This window comes from Mus musculus, chromosome 5 (genome assembly GCF_000001635.26).
Source record: "Mus musculus strain C57BL/6J chromosome 5, GRCm38.p6 C57BL/6J".
In the NCBI taxonomy this organism is placed as follows: domain Eukaryota; kingdom Metazoa; phylum Chordata; class Mammalia; order Rodentia; family Muridae; genus Mus; species Mus musculus.
The window spans coordinates 3,077,160-3,100,463 of NC_000071.6; the positions used below are offsets into that span (position 1 = coordinate 3,077,160).

Genomic DNA, 23,304 nt, shown 5'->3' on the forward strand with positions numbered 1-23,304 from the left:
ACAACAACAACAACAAAACAATCAAATGACTGAAAAAAAACAAAAACACTGAATAAAAAACCCCATTATCATCTTATTGGATGCTGAAAAACCCTACACAACTTCTTGTTAAAAGTCCTCCATAGTAGAAGGGTACAAGATACATTCCTAAGCATAATAAAAGCAATGAACACCAAGCTAATAGACAGCATCAAATCAATAAGCAATAGGATACATAAAGGGGATCAAGGGGATGCAAATGGGAAAGAAGAACTCAAAGGGTAGTATATGTAAGTGATACCAGAGGGTCTACCCTGATGGTCTCTTCATAACCACTGCTAATTTCTAAGAGCCTGCTAAGCAGTATCAATTGTTCCAGTAACCCCCTCTACTCTTGACTGTAAAAGCAGAGCCATGTGGCTGAAGCTGCCAAGTTCTGCTTCTTGCTGGGGCTGGAAAATGCCCCCTTGTTTTATTACATCATCACCAAATGTTCATTTTTAATGATTTCACTCACTGCCTAAGCTTGGTGGTCCTGGAACTTGCTCTGTCTACTGACCTTGAACTCAGAGATCTTCAGGACTCTGTCTTCTGAATGCTGGAATGAATGGCATGGTCTACCATGCCTGGCTCTAAGCTTTTCTCTACCTGCAACTCTCTCTGTTCTAGACTGGTCTTGAATTTGGAGATCTCCTTAAGCATCTCATGGCCATGGTTCTTCAAGATATAAATCAAAAGCCTGTGCATTCAGTCTCAAGTTCTGGATCACAAGAGGACCCTCCATTTCTGGATAGTAGTTCATTCCACATTAAAAGTAAAAATAAAAGTACAAATAAAAACTATAACCAGGTAATACTGCTGAATATCACATAACTATTGCTAGTTTATGTGCAATAACAATGAGCTTAGCTAGTTGGAATCTTGCCCTGAGATCATCACTCCCTTAAGCTGGTTATCTCCTTCCACACAGGATCCAGCTCCATTTCACTTCTTAGTGCTCCTTTAAGCCTTGCCCCTCATATTTTATATTTTTCCTTTATCAGCTTGGTAAACTTCATCAAAACACTTTCATGAGAGTGAACCAGAGGACAAAGTCTATGCTGGGCTCTTGTTAGACTTCAGTTGTCATGCAATTTTTCTGAATCTCTTCATGCTAGACTGTGCCTCCTCAGTCTCTTCAGATAATGGCAAAAGCAGCCAGGTTCTTCACCAAAATACTACTCAAACAGTTTCTAGGCCACATATTTCTTCCAGCAAGACCAAATCTACTTCAGCCTGGCCTCACCTCATTAGTGATACTCTCTGAGACTAGAATATTGAAACAACCACACCCAGTGTCTCAGTTAGGCTTTTACTGCTGTGAACAGACACCATGACCAAGGCAAATCTTATAAATGACAATGTGTAATTGGGGCTACTTACAGCTCCAGAGGTTCAGTCAAGTATCATCAAGGCTGCAACATGTCACAATCCAGGCAAGCATGGTATAGGAGGAGCTGAGAATTCTGCATCTTAATCTGAAGGCTGCTAGCAGAATCAGAGCCTCCAGGGAGCTAGAGCTAGGATATTAAAGCCTGCACCCACAGTGATACACCTATTCCAACAAGGCCACAAGTCCAAATAGCACCACTCTCCCTAGGTACGAAAGAGAAAATAGACATCAGTACACAGCACATTCATAATTCTGCACATATTAATATTAATTATACTCAATGTAATAATCTTTTGTGTAACATTCAAGTTGATATCACAATATCTTATTTTACTTTGTTAAAAGTACAACAAAAAAATTTAAAGGGTAGCTATTGAGTCATTTAGATCAATGCTATATTTTAATTACTTGAATATATATTGAATTGTGATTAAATCAAATATCTTTTCCTCTACTCCAGTTCCTCCCCGATTTTACTTCCATTTTTTTCCTCTCCCCTTCTTGTGCCCCATCAAAACAAATGAAAAATCAAGGAAAACAACACTGTCAGTATGTGCACAGGTTCAAGGCCAACTGCTTTGAGTATGGATAGTCTCTTAGGGGTTACACCCTTATTAAAGTTAATCACTGAGTCCTAGAAAATATCAGTTGTCAATAGCTTCTCAGTCAATGGTGGAAATTCATGATCCCTCCATGCTGGGATTTTGATTAGTTTGCTTTTTTGAAAATAAAAGTTGTTTTTGTTTTTTATTTTGTTTTTGTTTTTGCCCAGAAAGCAGACGGGAAAGTAGTCTCTTCCATAGATACTGCAAACAGATTACTTCAGTAAACAAAGAACTATGTTTGGTAAGGACCGAAAAAACTGTTCTTAGCAAAGTGAGGGAGTATCCAAAGTTCTTGCAATAAGAATATATTTGGCACTCTATACAATAGCAACATGTCAAATAAATGGATATGCACCTGGCAAAGAAACTATGTGAATGAAGTCAGTGATAGAGCAAGGACTGTTCCTTATAAATGAGGGAAATGTTTAACTGTCAACAAGATTGAAAATTTGCAACAGGAATGCAATATTTGAAGTAGAGCAGGAAAAATAATTGGCTTAGCTTAAAATGATACTTTCATTGTCCTATGAATACTATAGGAGGGCATTAGAGTGCATTAAATTATCTACCTAATAACAAACAATATTTTCTATCAATAAGAGAGTTGCAGATCATGAAAGAATGAGATTAATATGAACTGTGTTATTGAGTAAGATACTACTTCATCTTATTCAGAAGTATACCATACATCTGTAATAACGTAGCATGAATAGACTGTTTTGTCACAAAGAAAGGCATTTTGGAACCTAGAATATTTGTTATAATGTATGAAGTCTTCAGTGGCATGAATAAATACATGAATGACTGAGATATTGAAAAAGTAAATGCCTCACAGTTAGCCTTTTCATAATTATTGATAAAATTGTCATGTCCTTGCCTAACTGCACTTAAAATTATTAACATGTACTTATTTATCCTTCACACTCTGCATTTTTATATTTTCTTTGGGCTAATTTTGTTTTTCAGAGTGAAAGGCTATAACATACTTTCATAAGAATTAATCTTCATAGGTTTGGAAATTACTGTACTTAAATAAATTTTCTCTATCTCACTATATGAAGTGAGCACTTTTCTTCAAAATTATTCTGATGAACTCCATTGTAAGGAGTTCCCATACATATCATAATATGAATCTTATGTAAGGTTTCCTTTTCTTTTCATGGGCTTGTAGATCACAATGGTATATTCCTTGAAATAATTTTTTAAAACCAATCAAAGTTGAAGTCCTCCAACAGAAACATAATAGACCTTCTTAGTTAAGCACAAGAACATAAGCAACAGAAAACAAATTGGCAAAATCAGAGCCCAGTTCATCCACCAGAGCAATCCCTGGATACCCAATACATCTATGAAGAAAGATTCAGATCTAAGTTGTCTTTCCATGGAGATGATAGAGTATTTGAGAAGGATATAAATAACTCCTTTAAGAAATACAGGAAAACACAGGTAAACAAGTAGAAGCCACTAAAGAGGAAACATAAATCCATTTTAAAAAATACATCAAAATTCAGTCAAACAGGTGAAGGAATTGAACAACACCATCCAGGATCTGAAAATGTAAACAGAAACATTAATGAAATCAAAAAGTGTGACAGCTCTAGAGATGGAAAACCTTGGAAAAGAACAGGAGTTACAGGTGCAAACATTACCAAGAGATTACAAGAGATAGAAGAGAGAATATTAGCTGTTAAAGATGACATAGAAGGCATTGACACAACAGTAAAGGAAAATACCAAGAACAAAAAGCTCTTAACTCAAAACATTCAAGAAATCCAGGATACAATAAAAAGATTAGACCTAGGAATAATAGATACTGAAGAAAGTGTAGATTTAGAACTCAAAGAGCCAGCAAACATCTTTCAACAAAGTTACAGAAGAAAGCTTCCTTAAACTAAAGAAAGAGATGCCCATAAATACATAGGAATCTTACATAACACCAAACAGATGGGATCAAAAATGAAATTCTCCCATCACATAATAGTTTAAACACCAAATGCACAAGAAAAAGAAAGAATATTGAAAGCAGTAAGGGAAAAGGTCAAGAAACATACAAAGGCAGACCTAACAGAATTTTATAAAACTTCTCAGCAGAGACTCTAAAAGCCAGAAGATCCTGGACAGATCTCATACAGACCCTAGGAGAACCAAAATGAAAGCCAAGTCTACTATGCCCAGCAAAACTCTGAATTACCATTGTTGGAAATTTCAAGGTATTGCAAAATAAACAAACAAAAAACAAAAAAAAAATTTAAACAGTATCTTTCCACTAACCCATTACTCTAGAGGATAATAGAAGGAAAAGTCCACCATAAGAAGAAATACTACATCCAAGAAATTAATCTTTTCTAATAAACCCAAAGGAAGGAAATACACAAACATAATTTCACCTGTAAAAACAAAATAACAAGAACCAGCAATCATTGGTCCCTAATATCTCTCAACATCAATGGACTTAATTCCCCAATAAAAAGAAGTAGGCAAACAGACAGGATATGCAAACAGAAACCCCACATTTTGCATCATACAGGAAACATACCTCAGTGTCAAAGACAGTGACTACCTCAAAGTAGAAAGCTGGGAAAAAAATTTCCAAGCAAATGGTCCCAAGAAACAAGCTGGAGTAGCCACTCTAATAGCCGATAAAATAGACTTTGAACCAAAAGTTATCAAAAAGATGGGGAAGGAAACTACACACTCATCAAAGGAAAAATCTACTAAGATCAACTCTCAATTTTGAACGGCTATACAGCAAATGCAAAGGCCCCACATTTGAAAAAAAAAAAAAAAAAACATACTGAAGCTCAAAGCACACATTCTCCTCACAGAATAATAGTAGGAGATTTCAACACACTCTCACCAATGGACAGATCAGGGAAACATAAAATAAACAGAGACGTAGTGAAACTAAAAGAAGTTATTAAGCAAATGGATTTAACAGATATCTATAGAAAATTTCACCCTAAATGTAGTCAGACACAAAGCCAACCTCCACAGATACAAGAACATTGAATTAATACTTTGTATTTTATTGGACTACCATGGAAAAAGGCTAGCCTTCAATAACAACAAAAAAAACAACAACAACATACACATGGAAGCTGAACACCTACCTACTCAATGATAACTCAGTCAGGGAAGAAATAAAGAAATTAAAGACTTTTTAGAATTTAATAAAAATGAAGGTACCACATATCCAAACTTATGGGGCACAATGAAAGCAGTGCTAAGAGCAAAACTCATAGCCCTGAGTGCCTCCATAAAGGAATTGGAGAAATCATACACTAGCAGCTCAATAGCTCATCTCAAAGTTCTAGAACAAAAAGAAGAAAATACACCCAAGAGGAGTAAATGGCAGGAAATTATCAAACTCAGGGCTGAAATCAACCAAATAGAAACAAAGAGAACTCTACAAAGAATCAACAAAGCTAGGAGTTGGTTCTTTGAGAAAATCAACAAGATCGATAAAAGCTTAGCCAGACTAACCAGAGGGCACAGATACAATATACAAATAAACAAAATCAGGAATGAACAATAAGAAGTAACAACATAAACTGAGGAAATTAAAAAAGAAATAATCAGATCCCATACAAAAGAATATTTTCAACAAAACTGGAAAATCTGGGTGAAATGGATGATTTTTCTAGACAGATACCAGGTACTAAAGTTAAATCAGGATGAGTTAAACCATCTCGACAACCCCATAACTGCCAAGGAAATAGAAGCAGTCATTAGAAGTCTCCCAACCAAAAATGTCGAGGACCAGATGGTTTCAGACATTGAAGGAGATCTAATACTAATACATCTCAAGCTCTTTCAAAACACAGAAACAGAAGGAAAAACCATTCAATTCTTTCTTTGAAGCTAAAGTTATACTGATACCTAAACCATAAAAAGACCTAACAAAGAATTTCAGACCAATTTCCCTTATGAATATCGATGCAAATATACTCAATAAAATTCTTGAAAGCCAAATCCAAGAACACATCAAAACTAACAATCACAGTGATCAAGTAGGCTTCATCCAGGAATGGAGGGATTGTTCAATATATGGAAATCTATCAATGTAACCCACTATATAAACAAACAAATAAACAAACTCAAAGAATGAAACCACATGATCATCTCATTACATTCTGAAAAACCACTTGACGAAATACAACACCCATTCGTGTTAAAAGTATTAGAGAGATCAGGAATTCAAGCTTCAATCCTGTATATAAGAAAAGCAACATACAGCAAACTGATAGCCAACATCAAACTAGATGGAAAGAAACTCAAAGCAATCCCATTAGAATCAGAGACAAGACAAGGCCCTACCTATTTAATATATGCCGCAGACCCTCTGGGTCCCTGTGTCTGCATGGAACGGGTCTCTGGGGCAGGTGGGCAAAGCATCGGATGAATTGACAGACACATGCACACAGGAGAGGTTGTGTTGAATCTGAATGTATTTTTTAAGTCGAGCATTAGATTTCTTTATAGTAAAGAGAATACAAGGGGTTGCAAATCACATCAGGCAAGGTACATTGAAGTATACCAGATACAAAGGAATGACTTCAAAAGGAATTGCAGGAGCCAAGTAAATGTTTACAATAGAGATAAGCAGTTCTGCCTAGGATCAGCCTAGTGACAGGCAAGAATTTCACACTTTAGTGTTAATAGCACCAGGGGGTGGTTTTACTCTTGGCAGGCCTCGGGAATAATGTAATGTCACAGACCCCTAAATTCCTAGGCCTTGCTAATTCTTATCTTGTCTGGAGAATCTCCATTTCTCAGGAGAGTATACCAGCTTGCTTTAGGTATGGAATGTAGCCTGTACTAAATATTTCTATCTAAGTGAGATTTCCAGGCTCTTTCTGCAGACCAGTTGAGCCCCTGGCTTCGTCTATTGTAATGCTTAATTAGTTACTGAATAGGTTAAACTCCCTTGCTGCTTTCTCACAGGATTCTAAACTCGGAGGCTTCTGGGATCTTGGAACACTGGGGGAGGCTTTAGCTATGTCAGAATTCAATCTTAAAAGGCACTTATAATAGGGTAATACTGAAAGAGAGCACATGGATCCATACACTAGACTAACGCGGGAATGGAAAATTAATGTATGGGTTAGAGAGAACGCCAGACTCCAGGAGGAGAGCTTCCTTGAAACTCTGCTTCATGAGTGGCTTTTAGGCATCACTGCCTGACAAGCTGACTCAACTGGAGTGCCGTGGCAAATATAGTACTCCAAGTTCTAGTTAGAGTAATGAGACAACAAAAGGAGGCCAAAGGGGATACAATTCTAAGAATTGAAAATATTACAATTTGCAAATGATAGATAATTTACATAAGTGACCACAAAAATTCGACCACAAAGATCCTACAACTGATAAACACCTTCCGCAAAGTGCCTGGACATAAAATTAACTCTAACAAATCAGTAGCCTTTCTTGACTCACAGTGTAAATAGGCTGAAAATGATAGTAGGGAATCAAAACCCTTCACAAGAGTCAAAAATAAAATAAAAAATCTTGTTGTGATTCTAACCAAGCAAGTGAAAGATCTATATGACAAGAACTTTAAATCCCTGAAGAAAGAAATCAAAGAAGAACTCAGAAGATTGGGAAAAAAAATCTACCAAGCTCATGGGTTAGCATGATTAACAAAGTAAAAATGGTCATCTTACTGAAAGCAGTCTATAGATTCAATGCAATCCCCATCAAAATTACAAATCATTTCTTCATAAAGTTAGAAAGAGCAATTTGCAAATTCATTTGGAATAACAAAAAAACCCAAGATAGCAAAAAATATTCTCAACAATATATGAACTTGTAGGGGAATCACACCATACCTGACCTTAAGCTGTATTACAGAGCAATAGTAATAAAAACTGCATGGTGTTGGTACAGAGACAGGCAGGTACAGAATTGGGGAAAAAAATGACGACCCAGAGATGAACCCATACACCTGTGGTCACTTGATCTTTGACAAAGAGCTAAATCCATCCAGTGGAAAATAGAAGGCATTTTCAACATAGGGTGCTGGTTCAATCAGCAGTCAGCATGTAGAAGAATGCAAATTCATCCATTCTTATCTCCTTGTACAAAGGTCAAGTCCAAGTGGATCAAGTATGTCCACATAAAGCCAGATATGCTGAATCGAATAGAAGACAAAGTGTGGAAGACCCTCGAATACTTGAGCACCGGGGAAACTTCCTGAATGGAAAAACAATGGCTTATGTTTTAAGATCAACTATCAACAAATGGGACCTCATAAAATTAAAAAGCTTTTGGAAGGCAAAGAACACTGTCAATATGATAAAATGGGAACCCACAGATTGTGAAAAGATCTTTACCAACTCTACATCTGATAAAGGCCTTATATCTAAAATATACAAAAAAAAAAAAACCCTCAAGAAGTTTGACTCCAGAGAACTAAATAACCCTATTAAAAATTGGAGTAAAGCAGGGCATGGTGGCGCACGCCTTTAATCCCAGTACTCGGGAGGCAGAGGTAGGCAGATATCTGAGTTCGAGGCCAGCCTGGTCTACAAAGTGAGTTCCAGGACAGCCAGGGCTATACAGAGAAACCCTGTCTCAAAAAACAAAACAAAAAACAAACAAACAAAAAAACCAAAAAACCAAACCAAACAAACAAACAAAAAAAGTGGAGTAAGAGCCAAACAGAGACTCTTCAATGGAGGAATCTCGAATGGCTGAGAAACACTTAAAGAGATGTTCAACATCCTTAGTCATTAGGGAAATACAAATCAAAACAACTTGAGGTTCCACCTCATACCAACCAGATCACAAATGAAGGTAACAGCAGATGTTGGACAGGCTGTGGAGAAAGAGAAACACTCCTCCATTGCTGGTGGGACTGCAAGCTGGTAAAAACCACTTTGGAAATCAATCTGGTGATTCCTGGGAGAATTGGAAATAGTTTTGCCTTAAAACCCAGCTATACCTCTACTGGGCATATATCCAAAAAATATTTCAACACATAACAAGGACACATGCTCCACTATGTTTATAGCAGGCTTATTTATAATAGCCAGAAGCTGACAACAACCCAAATGTCCCTCAATAGAAGAATGGATACAGAAAAGGTGGCATATTTACAGATGGAGTACTACTCAGTGATTAAAATCAATGACTTCATACAATTTGCAGGCAATTAGAAGGAAACTAAAAAATAGTATCCTGAGTATGGTAACCCAGACACAAAATAACAGACATGTATGTATTTACTGATAAGTGGATATTAACCCAAAAGCTCACAATGCCCATGATACAACCCACAGAGCATATGGTGCTTAGAAGGAAGATCACAGTATGGATGCTTCAGTCTTGCATTAAGGGGAGATCATGGTACATGGAAGTAGAGTGGGACCTGGGAGGGAGACAGGAGGGAGAGGAAATAAAGGGGGGCAGCATAAGGTACTGGAATGGATGGGAGAGAGGTACAGAGGGTCAGAAAATCAAACAAAAATATGTAGGGGTTAGGGGGTGAGGAACAGAGAATAGCCTCTTGAGGGTCTCAGACATCAGGGAAACATGAGGCTCTCAAGACCCAAAGGGGATGACTTTAGCTGAAATGCTCAGAGAAGGGGAAGATTAAACCTGTAGGGACCACTTCCAGTGGAGAGGTGTGACTCTGCCCACACCCATCCCATCCCTACCCACACCATTGTCCTCTGTCAAGGGTTGGTTACAACTACCCCTCTCAAAGTTTTTAACCCAGAAATGTTCATGAGCAAAGGAAGAACAGGGACAAGAAATGGAGCAGAGACTGAAGGAAGGGCCATCCAGGGACTGCCCTACCTGGGGATCCATCCTGTCTGCAGAAACCAAACCAAACACTGTTCCTGTGGTCAAGAGATGCTTGCAGACAGGAATCACAAGTGATGGTTCTTTTTGCGGTCCGGCCTGCAACTGACAGTTGGTACCAACCATTAGACTGAGCTTAGGAAACTCCTTGAGGGAGCTTGGGGAAAATCTGGAAGTGCAGAGGGGGTTGCAACTCTATTGGAAGAACAGCATCTACTGGCAAGACCACCCAGTGCTCCTGGAGACTAGACTACAAACCCAGGAGTGTATAAGGAGGGTTAAATAGCTCCAGATACATTGTAACAGAGGATGGTCTTGCTGAAAGCAATGGGAGGAGAGGCCCTTGGTAGTGGAGAGTTTTGATGCCCTAGTGTAGAGGGTTGTTAAAACAGAAGGGAAGGAAAGGTTGGGTGGGGGAAGGAGCACCCTCATCCAGGCAAAGGGGAGGAGGAGAGGGCAAATATGGTTTGAGGGATTGGTGGAAGGGTAACCAGGAAGTGGTATATCATGTGAGATTAAAATCGAATGGAATAATTAATAAATAAAATTTTAAAAACCACACACACATATGCCACACATTTCATTTTACAAATGAAGACTCAGAAGCCAGATCAAAGAGTCAGGAAAAGCACCCAGCTGACCTTCCTACTCTGCTGACCTCCCAGAAGTAACGCATTCTTTATCCCTCTCCACACTGTCTTAAATACCCTTGAACTTAAAGACCTTCCATTGGTTTAGTTGTTTTCATTCCCTCTCAACTGGTTAATTCTTCTGACTCTTGACCTGGAGTTGACTTTATTTTGTCTTGCAATAAAGGTGTGTGCCACACCTGAGCCAGACAAGAAAGTACAGCAAACAGAAAGCTCTTGGGTTAAAAGTCTGTGCTAGGGATGAGCTACACCATAGAAAGGGTTTTTGTTTGTTTTTGTTTTTGTTTTCAGAAAATAGGACAGTCTTGGGGTTTACAATTCGATCAAATATCCTGAATCAGAAATCAGCAATGTTCCCTCCCTTATATTATCAAGCTCTCTGACAGTGCTCTGGTTGTTTCTAGGCATGTCTGAGTGCAACATCATGGGAATAAGAGGATCCCAAGGACATCAGAACTGGGCTTTTGAACCTGTTGCACATGGCCAACAGGGACCTAAAAAGCACCAAGGAGACAAATGATCCTTACACAAGGGATAAATCCCTCATCCCTCTTGTAACATAATTTACTGCAAGACGTCACCTTTCTTGACCTTGGCTCATTGTCCTATGTGCTGCTGAAAGGAAGGGTTCCTGTCCAGGGTTCACCCAACAAACCACAGAAACACTGAACTCAGTTAAACAGGGATGGTTTAGTGAATGTACACCACAACAATGAACAACCAGGACAACAACTCAAAACTCTGTACTGGAAATTTCTCAAGGCCCGGTCAGTGCAAATATCACATGCACAACGTTTGGAAGTGCTGCCCTACAAGGGCTCTGACTCAACCCATTTTAGGCATAATAGTTGATTTTGACCTTCAAATTGACAGGTCCTATGTGAAGCATATAGATTTTGGAATTTCAGATGATTAACAAACATAACATACAGAACATAACATCGTGCATGATCAGCATCAGCCTGTTCTGAGTCAAGATTTTTGTTTTGTTTTGTTTTGTTTTGTTTTGTTTTGTTTTGTTTTGTTTTGTTTTGTTTTATATCCATGGCTGGCAGGCATATTAGAGCAAATGTATGAAATAGACTGCTGGTTTATAACAAACTTGCTACAGTTATGGTAAGCGGGCAAGCATTGTCAGAGAGAATTTTGTATCATTAGGAAAGAGGTCTGCATGAACTTACCATGTTTAGACTAAGTCCATGGCCTCAACAGGAGCTCCTTGGACCGAGAACAGACAATGTATGTGTTACCTGAAATAAGCGGCCTCAGCAGTGTTGCTCAGATTGCTCAGTGCCCATTCCACCTCACTCTGTCACTGCAGAGAAACCCAGGGTGTTCCCCCACCTTCACTGTGAGCCAGGCCTAGGCACAAAAAGGCCTCAGTTATGCTCAATTTTCAACTCATGTACTTGTGTAAAGAAATACAGTATGGTCACATGCTATTGATACTCGTCACATCTTACTGAGGGCAGCAATTGCTTGATTAAACCCAATTCTATAAAAAGAAAATCTATGCCCTGGGAAGTATAACAAGATAAATCTGGGATGGAGGTGCATGAACATCTCTGGTACTGAATGCAGAAAGGTGGAGGTAGGAGTAAGAAGTATGATTAAGTAGCCCACCAGATTCACATTGCTTCTGCTAGATTCAATCTAAGAACAAGGAAGTGGAGTATCTATCATGGTTTCTGTCTAGCCCCTTGAAAGGTTCTCTGGGCTTTGGTCTCAGCACCTGATACTTCCTGCAGGGGCAGCAACACTCAGGGAAGCTAGAGATAGTCATAGACACAGTATCATGCTAGCAGCAGTGGACATTGCTCATTTGTTCAGATGGTGATACCGACTTTAATTTGTTCTTAATGTGGACCTAGGGAAAGAGAGAACAAGGGCCATAGAATAGAAAGATCTTTTTCACTTCTCCATTTTCCGAGAAAGAAAGACTTGTAGAAAGAGAAAGGTAAGTTCTTTATAATAGACAAGAATTGGTAGGTTGACCTTCAGTGTTTCAGTGTTGTTTTCTGAAACAGGGTCTCACATATCCCATGTTGTCCTCTACCTGGCTTGCCAGGTTAACCTTCTGCTCAGATAATCCTACTTCCATTTTTCAATAGCTAAGCTTACAAGTGAGGCCTCCTAGGACTGCTAGGACAGCCCTAGTCACAGAGACCTGGGTTTTCTAATGCCGAGGCATGTACCCACCAGTATAGCTACAGCCATTGTGTTCTCTGTCCAGCCCCTATTTCAGATTGTTGGTGTAATATGCCTGCCAATCACTGACATAGAAAAATAACTTGACTCAGAGCAAAGGTCATGGTGATCACATCCTATTATGTTCTGAATGACATTAGTTAATCTTACAATGTTCCATAAAGCTTTATATAGGACCCATTCAATTCAGACTCACTATGCACTGTTATATCTAAAATGGCCTGATCAGAACTGACTAGTTCATATGTGTTCCCTATGGTTTTGTTTTGATTTGATTTGATTTGGTTTGTTTGTTTGTTTGTTTTTCTTTATAAGTTAACAAAGATAGATGTCTGGGGCCATGGCTCAGCACCCAAGACCTGAGCACATTCAAACTGGTGTGATTTCTCGGTAGTTTTTAATGGCTCATTTGCTGATTGAGGACATTTTAAGGTAGGATGAGACATTTCTGAGAAGGGTTTGGAAAGGAAACACTCAGTTAGATTCATAGGAATTACTTAGGCAATGCCAATCAAGACTGGACAAACCCTGGCTTTGGAAGGAGGATGTGCTCAATGGCTGTGTCCCAGGAAAGGGTATCTGTTTGTGGAACATTGTAAGATTAACAAATGTTATTCAGAACACAGCAGGATATGATCACCATGCCCTTGCTCTGAGTCGTTATTTTTATTTTATTAAGTGATTACCAGGCATGTTACAGCAAAAATCTAAAATAGGGGCTGGACAGAGAACAAAATGGCTGTAGCTATACTGGCGGGTATACACCTCAGCTTCCTGTCAGTATAGGGATAACATTAGCAGGAAGTAAAAGGCTATAGCCCGTGACATCAGCAATCCCTTCTTGGAAAATCTATTGTCTCCTGTAGAGTTCTTGGCATCTCATGTGATGTCACCAGTGTTGTAGCAACAAGCTCACTTAGGATTCACTCAGTGTCTAGCCACTACATTGGTGGACATGTTTTCTTGACTCAGCAATCTTTTTGGGAGAGCCAGTGTGGATAGGAGAGAGGCCAGATAGAGGAGGAAGGATGCTGACCTTCCATCTGAGAGTAATGAAGGACGAAGGAGGTGGACTTGGAAAATGTGGAGTAAGTCCTGGGAAGTGAATGTTCCCAGGGGTGGCCTGAGATGGCCTTTCTAGTAATGAAGCACAAGAACTGGAGTCTCTGAGTAGCAAAAGAATTTCCATAATTATCAAAATTCTTGAACATCAAGGATTTCAGAACATTACTTTCTCCATCCCCTAAGCAGGAGTTGGTAAGGCCAAAACTCTTATGCTAAGAACTTCAAGAATTTACATTCACTGAGTATTGTGGGTGTTACATGTGGACACAATGACACCATCAGGAGTCACAGAGTGTCTAACCTATGCCCTTTTAGGGAAGGGCATGACTGTATTTCACTCTCATGGTTCTTTAACTTCAGTGGCTATTTGGGAGTAGTATGATGGGGAGAATTGTGCTCCAGGCCATGACCTCATGTTCTCAGAACTACTCTGACCTCCTCTCCATGACAGTTCCCACTTTACCTTTCTTTATCACCATTTGTGAGTGGCAGGCATTTCGATACTGTAACCACAGACCTGTCAGAGTAGATACACCCAGACAGAGATGGGATCATATTGCTACTTCTTGGGTGTTTGATATTTCAGTAGGAGGAATTGATAGTATTTTGACCATGTTCTTCCACTGCATGACTTTGAAGCCCACCTAGCATAACTGGGTAGGAGATCTGAGCATCTCCAAGCACTTGAGAATAGTGATTTTACCATCTGACTTGTGAAACTACAGGACTATTGGCTCTGAAGCCAAATTGCACTCTGTTCAGTTGATAATCATCCTGAGTAAGCTGTCTCTCTGGTAATAATAAGCTTGTTTAGGGAGACATCTCTCTGGTAATAATAAGCTTGTTTAGGGAGACATCTCTCTGGTAATAACAAGCATGTTTAGGGAGACAGAGGAAGCACCTGGCTGTTTACATCTCCTGGTCTCTCTAGAGTACTGGTAGAACTGAGACCCACTGTGGAGGCATCTGAAGCCCAGACACACTCTTTCTGGTGTCACTAGTTTCCAGGCATGTTCTCTTTCTTGGTGGTCTGCCTACACTCTTTGCATTCTCACATGAAATAGTCTTGTGTTCTTCTACCTACAGACTCGCAGACAGACATCATCCACTGCACCTGACCTAAGCGAGAATGAGTTCAAAAAGGAAAAGGAGAGGCTGACAACAGAGCTGCACCTCATTACCCAGAAGAGAAATGAGCAGAGAGATCACCTGATAGCTTTCAAAGAGGGATCCATGAACAAGAGGTATGCATTGCTCCAAACCCTGTTGTGTCAGTCTGGGGTCTTCAATGTTAGCCTCATCTTATCCTTTGAAGGAGGTGGGTTCTATGAAGCTGTACCACCAGATCATCTCTATGCCCAACCTCATATCCATGAATGCTTCATAGTGGAGAGGCAGAACCTGAAGCTTGGTCAGGAGGGAGATGAGAAATGGACTCTTCTGTTTTCTCCAGTAGAAAAGAAGGACTTGTATTCTGAGTGAAGAATTCAGGGATAGAGGCGGTGGGAGAGTGAGTTCCCAGCATGCATTTGGAAAGCACTAGACAAGATGTGGCTTTGAGAGGTTCTAGGTGATGTGAGTTTATGGTGAGTGTTTATACTTGCCTGGCAGGTGACTGAGTGCTTGGAAGCTCCTCCTAGTATCTACAGGGGCCTGGTTCCACATTTTACTTCTTGGTGGGTGTCTAGACAGCCTGAGGCTCACTGCTGTTCCTCTTTGTCTGGGTGCCTTATACTGCAAGACAGTAATGTTGCGTACATTTCTTTTGCATCTCATTGTGCTCTCTGTTTCTGTCTCTGTCTCTCATTCTCTCACTGTTTACTTTTCTCTTCCATGTGTGTGTGTGTGTGTGTGTGTGTGTGTGTGTGTGTGTGTGTGTGTTCAAGTCTGTGATTCTGTGTGTGTGCACATGAACCTACATGTGCATGAGTTTTGTATGTTTAATTTTCCCTCCAAACTTGGGAACCTATGGGGTCTGTGTTTTGGCTTGAGGATTTATCTTCATAACCATTTCAAGGTGATGTTAGTGCTGAAGTCTCAGAGCTCCCACTTTATTCGACACTCTTCTTTGCCTATGTGCTCACAATTGTCCATACACTTGTATCCCTTGGGCATATTATAAAGCTGTGGTGATGTCTGATCACAACTCCAGAATTATCTGTAAGGTCTGTTTCTACGGTATAAGTTATTCAGGATTTACCATCCCAGTTGTGAAAACAGGAAAAATGTAATCACAGGTTTCTGGTGGGCAAAGACCTGGGGCCAGGCTCTTGAGAGCATAGCTGGTTAGACTGCTACATCCAACCCTACTGCGTGAACACAGGGAGCCAGGGAACCCTCCATCTTGATGCTTAGCTTCTGCTGTCCTGGGCCAGGATAACAAATATTCAAAGCTGAAGATCATCCCAGTATATAGAATCCAGAATGTGCTTTCCATGGCTGGGGTAGTCAAGCACTCAGCCTGAGAAATGTGTTCCTAAAAGCCCATGTTCATGGAGTTCTGTCTTCCTAGGACCAAGCCCTTCCAGAAGATAAATCCATTCTATGAGCTCAAGAAGGAGATAAACTTCTATTTGTAAGTACCAGTCAGTGAGCCCATCAATTGTGGAATGGCAATTTCTGCCTTCCTTGGTTTCTGGTCTGGAGAGTCTGCAGGTCTGGTTCTACCCATTCTGCTTTTAGCCATCAGTGTGCCTTGGGATAATAAACTCAGGTTTCATAAATCTGTAAGAGACTGTTACCCCTCCCAGCATTGTCTAGGCATCCTTAGAAAGCTCTCAATAGAAGAGTGATTGTGCATGGTTATTATGCAGTAGTGAGAGTCTGGTTCTCAGGGAGGGTTTTAGAGAGCTGAGTGAGACATAACACAAGGATAGAATGCCCTCCCCCTATTTCTATTGACTTACCCTGATAGTATTTGCACTCCACTAATTGATGTTACCCCAGTGCCTCGTTCTTTTGGAGAAACATGGACCCTTATTGGTGTATGGGCTGCAGCTATAATTTCTTCTTCCCTGAAATGGCTGTTAGCTGTCACGGATTTATTGAGGTGTGTTGTATTAAGTCTTCATGGGAACCAGGATCCTGATGGGCTTAATGGGCCTGTACATAGGAATGGGAGTAGGCTGCAGGATCTTACTATGCAGAGTGTGTTTCCAGAAACCTACATAGCCGGCTCATGATGGAGAAGAATCTAACTAAGAAGATGCCTGTCCCACTGAAGTGGGAGCGCAGGGAAGTACAGATTGATTGGGCCCTCATTCAGAAATGTCTGGTTGATATGAATTTGAATGGTAAAGAGGAACAGGAGCAGTCTAGCAACCTTGAGACCCAACAACTTCAGGCAGGGACAAGCACCTCAGTCAGGCTAATACTGTCTGACACCATTTGCCCATTAGGTCCATCTTTGCTTTCCCCTACCACCTTTCTAATCCACACTCCCAACCAGCCACCCACCTCATGGAATGTAGTTGTTCATTGCTCTTTTTATAAACACATATTCTGGGAAGTTATTCTCTTGTGAGAACTAAATCATTGGGCAAGTGTACCTTGCTGCTCTGCTTTAATCTGAAGTCTAGGAAGGGTGACAGATGAATAACATGCCACATTCTTGCAAGTGTTCATGATACGTGGGATGCTATGCTGTGAGCAGCATCTAGGTCCTGGGACAGAGGTCATGCAAGGGTCATGTGACTTGAGGTGTGAAGAACCTTGCAGGGTTAAAATCAAAATGCAAATACCAATGAGTGCTCCTCATTGTCATTGTCATTAATCTGGGGTGCATAAGGGCTTCTCCTTTCTTTTTGTAATCCAATGAGGTCTCTTCCTATTGCCCAATTCTTGGTTTCCACAGAAAGAAGTCTGAGTGGCATCTTGTCAGCCCATGTATTTGTGAATGTTGTTTGACATTTTGACCTGCATGTATATAACAGCAATGGTTTCAGTTAATAGATCAGTGTTAACTGTCCTGTTGAGGTAGGGGGAGACAGCAGTCTGAGAGCTGACATTTAGGTCTCCACCAAGCCTGTGCCTTAAGAACTTCCTTACTCTCCTAGGACTCAGAGACTCCAGCAAGAGCTGAAATTTCCACAGCCCAAGAAGAAAGCCTACTGCAGAATGAGTTTCCACCTCAGGAGCCCCCTGCTGAACTCCATCCCCAACATCCACAACCTTGGATTAATCTTATTACATTCAGTACATTTATGCAGTGTGAATAGCAGGAAGCCAGTGAGCCAGCTGATTCAGGGTGTTATTCCCTTTTCTGTTCTGGTAACACCCCTTGAGTGAGGACTGAGGTGACTGCCCCACCAACAGCAGTCCAAGAGGAGACACAGGCTGTAGGTCTGTACTACTTAATATGCAGTGAAAAGGTGCTAATGGACAATAATTTTCTGTTAGAGTTTTGGTTGAAGTTTTGCTTTTTATTGTTTATTGTTTTATTCTTTTTTAGGGTTTTGGGAAGTTGTGTGTTCTTATTATTGGTATTCATGTTTAGTTTTTTATTTCATCTATTTATATTAACTGTACTTTTAAAGCCTGATTTTTAAACATTATATTTCTTATAAATAAAAATTGATTTACAACTCTTGGCTCTTAAGACCATTTTCCTTATTCAGATTTCTCTCCCCTCCTGTAAACCTAGAACCCACAGCCAGAGAAGGATCTCTGTTAGTACCAGGCAGCCTGGACTACAGAGTGAAGTCAATGTCACCAAGGGGTATACAAGACAGTGGTCTCTTGTGAATAATGTGACTTGCCCCATATAAACACAATTTATCATGTAATCACTATGATACTGTATCCATGCTAACATATATTCTCCTATACCTAAAATATAGCACTCTATAATGCACATTCTTGACTGACACTGTGGACCAGATATTGAGTAATATACAGTCATTGCTCTACTGCTGCTGAGGAAATAAAAACATTCACAAAGGAATATGAAATAATTCAAGAAGGCCAGAGCCATGTGCCTCAATTTTGCTTGAAATACAGCATTAGTGACAACCACACTAGAGATATGGCCTGCCAAGTCAGGCTCTGAAATAGCACTTGATAGCTGTTGTTGTCCATGAACATACATTTGCCGTAGTTTTTGTTTGTTTGTTTGTTTGTTTGTTTGTTTGTTTTAGGTTTTGTGCTGTTTAGAGTCATTTTTACTTATGTGAATGGTTGTTTTCCTACGATATGTCTGCAGCTCTTCCTGAGTATAGTAAGCTCAGAGGCCAAAAGAAGGAATAATAGGCCCTGTTTTGGATGACTGCTAGGCCCCATGTGGGTCTTTTGAGAGAACAGCAGATTTTCTAAGCTGTGTGACATCCCCACACCTTTTGCTGGTGCCGTTTGTCCTTCTAGTTCATGTGTTGTATTAGGTGGACTGGATTACCTGCAATTAAGGGGAGAAATCTTAGGAGATGCTTGAGCTGTGCATGCTCAATCTTCTAGGCTTGCCAGGCATGTATGCAGGACTCTGATGTTACACTGCTTACTGTGTGTTCAGGATCATGACCCAGCATTGGTTATTTTCAATTTCAGAGCAGATCTTTCACTTCTAATCTAGGATGGCCATGCAGATTAGGCCTATCCTTAAATTTCAGAATTGAGCCTGGACTCCTGTAGGCTGTGTTGGGATGATGAAACCCTCTTAGTAACAACAAATGTATCTTAACATGAACAATGTGGAGAGGAAGCTCAAGAGCAGCCACACTGAATGGAGCCTGCAGTTGTGTCCACATGTTTCTGGTGGAGAGCATGCCCATGCATGTGGAGAAACTTGGATGATCATATGCAGCTGCCTTTTTGTCACACCAGATCTGGGAGTATATTGAAGAAGTGCTTCTTCCAGGTGACTGTTGTCCAATTCATGGAATGGAAGTAATTTATTGAGACTGGAGATTAGTCAGAGAGTTATAGTGTGACAGAAGTAATCCACAAATACTTATTGATGCACAGAACATTTAAAATCTCAGCAGTCAGAGTATTAGGATAGAGGCTTTGATTACTCTTTACTTTAGGTCTTCTGGTTTTTATGAACTGACAGAGAAAAGTTCATCAGCAGTGCATGAGGAACTAGGTGAGACTAGATTGAGACCACACAACCATGTTACTATTGTATTTGTAGTGACTCCTTGAATCTCTTAAAACCTGGAGAGAACTGGGTCTTGATAAGTCTACTCAGGTATGGTGGTGTGTTTAGTAAATGTTACCAGATGTATACGTTAACCTGGATTTTTCTACTCGCACATATGACATGAGTCAATAATTCATGTCAGCCTTTAACAGACTAAGCGGTCCTTAATGTACAGTATGGACAATGGTTCCTTATTTTCTCTCCCAGATAGCTAAACATTCCCAGTCTTAAAAGCATTTTGTAAGCCATTCTTATGAACCAGTCTTGAGATGGCCACATTGTCTGCTGAGTGTCTTCATCCAGGCTGCACTGTAATTGTTGTGGAAGATGAATTGGGTTCCAGCCCTGGGATGTAATTCAGTGGTAGAGTATTTCCCAGCATTCACAATGTAGTAGGCTCATCACTACTCTAAGGGCTACAGCAAAAGAAAAATAAAACAAAGAACACAATTGCATTTGAGGTGTAACCTGCAACAAAACGAGAGTAACCACAGGAGCTGTCAACTCACTCTAAGACTAACTGCAACCCCACTCCCACCCCCACCCCCACCCTGCCAAGCTTCCTCCAGTGATTCCATTTGTGATGTCTTTTTGTTAATGGGTGCATTATTCGAAGGGTACAAATAATTTGCACAAAATGTCAATAAAGCACACACACACACAATCACATAGAATATAAATACAGATAAAGAGCTCATGAAATGATTTGGGAGCCAGGTGTAGTGGCACACACCTTTAATCCCAGCACTCGGGAGGCAGAGGCAGGTGGATTTCTGAGTTAGAGGCCAGCCTGGTCTACAAAGTGAGTTCCAGGACAGCCAGGGTTATACAGAGAAACCCTGTCTCGAAAAACAAAACAAAAGAAAACAAAAAAAAAAAAATGATTTGGTTGAGATGATCAGCTAATGAGGTGGATCAACTGGTATTCATCCTTGGTGCCAAACCTAGAAACATGAGTTTCTTCCTTGGAAACGACATGGTAAAAGGAACATATCTCCCACAAATGATTTTTGTCTGTGTTGTGTGTGTGTGTGTGTGTGTGTGTGTGTGTGTGTGTGTGTGTGTGTGCTTTCATGATCCCATTATAATTTTTTCCAATATGACTCGAAAGACCATGTTGGAAAATATTGTGGTAGTATGTACAGACCTCTGTTAATGTCTCCTTGCAGGTCACACTGACATAGTAGACTGCTTCAATACATCCTTAAACCTGGCTATGCAGGGTTTTTAGTGAGGCTGTCATATGCATCACACACCACAGAGAACAGCAAGAGCTTTGTTTATTACATGCTGCAGTTGAGGCAAAGCCTCATCTCATTGAGAGGCTGGTTGGATTTGAAGGCAGGAAATAAACAGGAATCAATCAATTAGAAACAAAGAGAATAATAAAAAGACTCAAGGAATCCAAGAGCTAGTTCTTTAAGAAAATCAAGAACACAGACAACCCCTTACCCGAATGAACTAAAAGGCAGAGAGATTATCAAAATCAAAAAAGAAAAGGGGGACATATGCAACTAGAGACACAGTTCTGCTGAGTACTGGTTAGTTCATATTGTTAATCCCAATACAGGGGAATGCCAGGGCCAGGAATCAGGAGTGGGTGGGTTGGGGAGCAAGGGGGGGGGGACAGTGAGGGTATAGGGGACTGTGGAGAGCCGCAATAACATTTACCATCTTAAGATGGTGCCGGCTTCCACAGTGCCTTATACCACCTATACAAAGATCAAACTGTGTGTACATGTGCAAGAGTAAAAGCGCGCCAAAGTCACAAGCCCACCCCCGGGACATATGAGATCATGGGTAAAGCAACCAGTCAGGCATGGACACGCCACACCAGGGGGTATTTAAGCAGCACCTTTCTGAGCCTTCTTTGTCTTCCTCATCAATATGTAATAAAGTTTGGCTGCAGAAGGATCCTAGTGCCTCGTGTGTGTTCCTGCGGGTGAGAACAATAGCTCGGGACAAATGGCGCCGAGAACCCAGGAAAAATGCCACACCATCACCCAGCGCCAGAGGAGGCCCTCCACTCCACGGAGAGGATCCAGAACTGCAGCAGGAAAGGTAAGCTCTGAGAGACATGTACAGCATGTCAGAAACAGAACGGGGTAAAAGATTAAGAGCTCAGAGAAAATAATTAAGAAATAAGGCCCTTCCAAAGACCTTTGATCCGAGGAAGCAAGAGATAGAGGAAAGGATGTTCCTGGGAGAGAGGAAAAGGAAAAGAAGGAGAAAGCCCCAAAAATGACAAGAGTAGCTAGAGACAAAAGTCAGCTCGCTGCGCGGTCTCCGGGCCTTCAACCTCTGGATCCTAGTGCACCTCCACCCTATGCGGAGAGGTACCATTCAGAGCCCCACAGGCGAGCCGCCACTCCTGTGGACGTGGGGGAGGAGCGCCGGGGAGGGGGCGGGATGGACCTAGGTCCCCCAGCCCCTCCTCGACCTCGAAATGGCTACCAGCCCCACCGACCCCTTGGGGTTGGTGGGGACAAAAGAAGAAATAGCTGTAACGTGGGGGGAAGGAGCGGTGAAAGCTTCAAACATCCTTTATTACATTTTACGCTAATGGCGAGTGCAGGCGGCGAGTGTGGGGTGGCCTCTGAGACAGGACCAGCAGGAGGGAATTGAGTCGCCCCCTTCCCCCTGCCCTGCCAGTGCTTCTCATTCCCCTGCCCCTTGGTCTGTTATTAATTGCTTTCACTTTAAGAGTTTCCTCTTCTCAGACGGCCCGCCCTGAGCTGCTTAGAGTGAGTCTGTTTCAAGCTCTAGTGAGGGAAGCGCCTGCCCATTTAGGGCTTCTGTCCAAAGGTAAGGAGCACCAGGGAAGTAAAAAGAAGGCGCGCCCAGAGGTAGAAGGAAAAAAAAAAAAAAAAAGGATGGGATCCGCTCAGTCCACCTGGAGGAATCAACCCGGCGGCGGCGCGCGTCTGGCCCTGCTGGACGCTCCCCATTCCTCCCAACCCCTCCACCCATGCATCATTCCCCCCTCCCTCCCCGCATCCAGCAGGCAGGTGGGGCACGTGGGGAGTGGTGTGGTAGAGGTGCGCGGGGGGGGGGGGGGGGGGGGGGGGGGGCGAGGCGCGCAGGCAAGGAGTGCGAATGAGGCGCGTGGGCAGGGCCGGGGCTGGGACTGGCATGAGACTGCTCCTTGGCCGGCGACCAGCTGCAGCCTGGGCAGACTTTCACAGTGGTATACCTGTGTCTCTTTGAGACACCAAATTATATTCTCTGTCTGTCTATTGTCTATTTTTGGTGCACCAAATTGTCCATATGTCTGTCAATTCATGTTTGTCTTTGTTTTGTGGTATGAATGATGGTTGTCCTGTGTTTCATATTAAAAAAATAAAACTTTATCTGCTGGCTGTCTCAATTTACACAGCAAAAAGCGCTGTGGCTGGCAGTCAGCTACAGCTGAAAAGCCCTGCTGAG

General features: G+C 41.2%; 1 pseudogene; it reads left to right on the forward strand.

The window, feature by feature from the left end:
* The first annotated feature begins 13,020 nt into the window (after positions 1–13,020).
* Gm3053 lies at positions 13,021–18,121 on the forward strand (annotated as a pseudogene).
* The last annotated feature ends 5,183 nt before the right edge of the window (positions 18,122–23,304 follow it).